Source organism: Abramis brama, assembly GCF_963993115.1.
Source record: "Abramis brama genome assembly, chromosome: 4".
Taxonomy (NCBI): domain Eukaryota; kingdom Metazoa; phylum Chordata; class Actinopteri; order Cypriniformes; family Leuciscidae; genus Abramis; species Abramis brama.
Window position 1 is genome coordinate 58,345,057 of NC_139966.1, and position 5,367 is coordinate 58,350,423.

Below are 5,367 nucleotides of genomic sequence, written 5' to 3' on the forward strand. Positions count from 1 at the left end.
TCACAACGGCGGAGCAGGAGAGATCTCACAGACTGTGTCCAGTACGTGCTCTTCAAGCCTACGTCCACCGCACTAGCCAGTGGCGTAAGTCAGAGCAATTATTCGTTTGTTATGGGGGCAGCAATAGAGGTGCTGCCGCCACCAAACAGACCATGTCACATTGGGTCAGGGATGCTATTGCTCTTGCCTATGAGGCGCGCGGACAAGCTTCGCCAACGGGTCTAAGGGCTCACTCCACCAGAGGGGTCGCCTCCTCTGCTGCCTTGGCAAGAGGTGCCCCCTTGCAGTTTGTTTGTGATGCGGCAGGCTGGTCCTCTCCGCACATATTTATAAGATTTTATAGCTTGGATGTTCATTCCACTCCGGGCTCTCGTTACCTTGAGTCAACGTCACAAGCTAATGTCTAGGGCTTTCTTGCGTTCTTGTGAGCACACCTACACAGCCGTAAGGAGTCCAGACACCTTCAAGCACGGCGGCGTGGGCATTCTCGTTCCCACTGCGCTGAGCAGCGCAGCATCGATTGTAGCTTTTGAAAGGGAACGTTCCGGGTTACTTGACTGTAACCCTGTTCCCTGAAAAAGCGGAACGAGATGCTGCGCTGCATTGCCATGCTGATGATGTCCAAGGACTGCTCTTCAGACAAAATATCCTGTCGATGCACCTGTGGCTCATCTATTTATAGCTATATTACTTCCGGTCGATTCCATCGACGTGTTTACACACTATATTCACAGCAGGTCACGATTAAAGACGTTCCCAATGCGCTGAGCAGCGCAGCATCTCGTTCCGCTTTTTCTATATTGGGCGTTTAGATGAAGCTACATAAGTGTGTGTTAAACCAGCAGAGGGAGCCAGAGCATGTTAAAAATGTTCATCTGAAATCATGTTCCCAGTAACCAAACACTTCACACACACTATCATCCCACTGCGCCATGTGACCTCTGAGTAACATCTTTTCTATGTAATTTTTGGACGTCCAGTTTCGGTCCACTGAAGGGGTTTTGTAATGTCAGGCGACATCTTTTTGTGGGACCTCCGTGTAAGAGTTATTTATAGTCCAAATGTGATCGTTTGTGGACGTCTTTTCAACATCAAATTTAAACTAATTTTAGACGTCGTTTTTATACCACTTCTATAACTGTAGTCCCATGTTTCAAAAGGGCGGAGGACATGTTTTCTGTACCATGTATTTACATTTATGCATTTGGCAGACGCTTTTATCCAAAGTGACTTACATTGCATTACACATTTACATTCTTATCAGTTCTTGCTCTCCCTGGGAATCGAACCCGTGACCTTGGCGTTACAAGCGCTAACGCTCTACTGTGTGAGTTTTTGGAAAATTATCTTAAATAATTATAAATAATCTGTATTCATATGTATTAGTCATGTTGATAACAACAATGTTGATATTTGTAAATAAAAAAATATTACATATTAATCATGTAAATTTCCTGCACCTATCATAGACGTCCAAAATAATTAGCCAGTTCAAAGGTCAAATGTTGAACGTCAATATGACGTCCAAGTTGGGTCATGTTGGACGTCCAAATAGGTCCACTAGATGTCCAGAATTGGTCATGGATCGACAGACCCAATATAGACATGATCTGCACGTCTATCCGACGTCCAATGTTTAGTGGGATAGTATTGGGAGTCAATGGGTCCATCAACGGTTTGGTTACTCCTGTTCTCTAAAATATCTTGTTCTGTGTTCAGCAGAAGAAAGAAACTCATACAGGTTTGGAACAACATGAGGATGAGTAAATGATGACAGAACTTTCATTTCTGGCCGAACTGTCCCTAACCCTAACCCTAACCCTTTAAAGAGTGAAGTTTTGTGAAGATCAAGCGTGCCGCACAAGCCCTGAAAAGTGAAGCGAAAGCGCCTCGATCGCCCCCCGGTGGCTGGTCCTAGTATAGGTCATAAGCCCCGCCTCCGCGTGTTATTCAACGGGACTTGAGACCAACTAAAAAAATTAATTACACTTCAAATATCTTTTTTCCGAAGGTGGTTTCTGTCATTCACTGTTGTTTTTATCACGCTGATGTAAATTCAAGTGTTTGTTTTTAAAATAAGTTTGTTTTTAGTTAGTTATTTGATGCTATAAAAACGGTGGTGTATAATGATTGACAGCTGTGATTGACAGGTTCTCTGAGCGAAGTAGTCACTGAAGAACCAACAGACTTTTTTCAGGATCTTCTGAGGACTGAGGAGATTGGAGCTTTAAATTTAATACCTAACTTTCTATAATTAATTATTTCACACCGAGAGTGAGGGCGGGGCCTTGATTTCGCGGCTTTACTTCCTGCTCACTACTGCGCAGGTCTGGTCCCGAGATCGCTACTGCGCAGACTCAAGCCCCAAGATGTCAGCGTCATATCGGGACACTGGCGGCTTTCACTTCTCACCTATGGAAGAGAGCGAAGGGGCGTCGTCCATATTTTTTTTACAGTCTATGGTGTGTGGATGAGCTGTAAGTGTGTGTGGATGAGCTGTTAGTGTGTGTGGATGAGCTGTGAGTGTGTGTGGATGAGCTGTGAGTGTGTGTGGACAGCAGAGGGCGCAGTTTCACTGTTGGATATTTATACATACATATTATATTTAATCTGCTCGTCATGGATCAGTTCAGTCAGATTAATGTTCATTTAATAACACTGACCCAGGGACATTCCTCGTTCATCATTTCATTAGTGATTCTGTTTTTGAATAAGTCATAATATTACATGTTGAGAGATATAAAAAACGCACACAACGAATGTGCTTCTAGTGTTATAGTTAGAGACGCGTTACAGCTATCAGCACATTTATCCATATTCACTGATGATCTTTATAATAACTAATAATTGTGAATAATCAAAAGATTGTTTTCAGCCGGATTCTGTGTCATAAATGAGGACATACTTCAGACTTCTGATGTTTTAGAATAACCTAGCAAAAATATTAAAGCATTATTTACTTTATGAATCTTTTAGCATTGAGGATTTGTCAGATTTGGCTGAATAATGTTTTTAATGAACTGAATCATGAACAAGATCATAAATGATAAACACAATGGGCTGAAAACTCATTTATCCATATTTAATGCCTGTTTAATAGCCTATTTCCTTTTCCTTTTTAAAAGCTTATCAGTCTGTTTATTATTCTATACTTCTAATTAACACTATTATATGGTTAATTGTATTTTATTTGATGTTTTCCCGGTAACAGACTGACCAAACCCGCTAACAGAAAAACGTTTTTCTGAACGTCCAGCTTTTTTAAATAGAGAGAGAAAATTAAACATTTTTAAAATGTCTTAAAAACGTTTTTTCTTGGTTATGTGAACGTTAAGAGAACATTCCATTGTTATCGTTCTTCAAACAATTTAAAAAACGTTAAATTAACGTCCGATTAAACCGTTTCAGTAAAAACGCTCCATGATTGATGTATAAATAATATTTTTGTGCTCAAGTTTTAAGAACATTATTAAAGACCAGATAACGCTGAATGAAAGTTATATTGCTGTTGCCGTGTGTGTGTGTGTATGAGAGGCCGTTTGAGACGAAACCCATTAAACACTTGCAATACACACTGAAACACTTGCGATACACACTGAAACACTTGCGATACACACTGAAACACTTGCGCTACACACTGAAACACTTGCGACACACACTGAAACACTTGCGCTACACACTGAAACACTTGCGCTACACACTGAAACACTTGCGACACACACTGAAACACTTGCGCTACACACTGAAACACTTGCGCTACACACTGAAACACTTGCGCTACACACTGAAACACTTGCGACACACACTGAAACACTTGCGCTACACACTGAAACACTTGCGACAAACACTGAAACACTTGCGACAAACACTGAAACACTTGCGCTACACACTGAAACACTTACGCTACACACTGAAACACTTGCGCTACACACTGAAACACTTGCGCTACACACTGAAACACTTGCGACACACACTGAAACACTTGTGCCACACACTGAAACACTTGCGCCACACACTGAAACACTTGCGCCACACACTGAAACACTTGCGCCACACACTGAAACACTTGCGCCACACACTGAAACACTTGCGCCACACACTGAAACACTTGCGACACACACTGAAACACTTGCGCTACACACTGAAACACTTGCGACACACACTGAAACACTTGCGCTACACACTGAAACACTTGCGCTACACACTGAAACACTTGCGACAAACACTGAAACACTTGCGCTACACACTGAAACACTTGCGCTACACACTGAAACACTTACGCTACACACTGAAACACTTGCGCTACACACTGAAACACTTGCGCTACACACTGAAACACTTGCGCTACACACTGAAACACTTGCGACACACACTGAAACACTTGCGCTACACACTGAAACACTTACGCTACACACTGAAACACTTGCGCTACACACTGAAACACTTGCGCTACACACTGAAACACTTGCGACACACACTGAAACACTTGCGCTACACACTGAAACACTTGCGCTACACACTGAAACACTTGCGACACACACTGAAACACTTGCGCTACACACTGAAACACTTGCGCTACACAATGAAACACTTGCGCTACACACTGAAACACTTGCGACACACACTGAAACACTTGCGCTACACACTGAAACACTTACGCTACACACTGAAACACTTGCGCTACACACTGAAACACTTGCGCTACACACTGAAACACTTGCGCTACACACTGAAACACTTGTGACACACACTGAAACACTTGCGCTACACACTGAAACACTTACGCTACACACTGAAACACTTACGCTACACACTGAAACACTTGCGCTACACACTGAAACACTTACGCTACACATTGAAACACTTACGCTACACACTGAAACACTTGCGCTACACACTGAAACACTTGCACTACACACTGAAACACTTACGCTACACACTGAAACACTTGCGCTACACACTGAAACACTTGCGCTACACACTGAAACACTTGCGCTACACACTGAAACACTTGCGACACACACTGAAACACTTGCGATACACACTGAAACACTTGCGCTACACACTGAAACACTTGCGCTACACACTGAAACACTTACGCTACACACTGAAACACTTGCGATACACACTGAAACACTTGCGCTACACACTGAAACACTTACGCTACACACTGAAACACTTGCGACACACACTGAAACACTTGCGCTACACACTGAAACACTTGCGACACACACTGAAACACTTGCGCTACACACTGAAACACTTGCGCTACACACTGAAACACTTGCGACACACACTGAAACACTTGCGCTACACACTGAAACACTTGCGCTACACACTGAAACACTTGCGCTACACACTGAAACA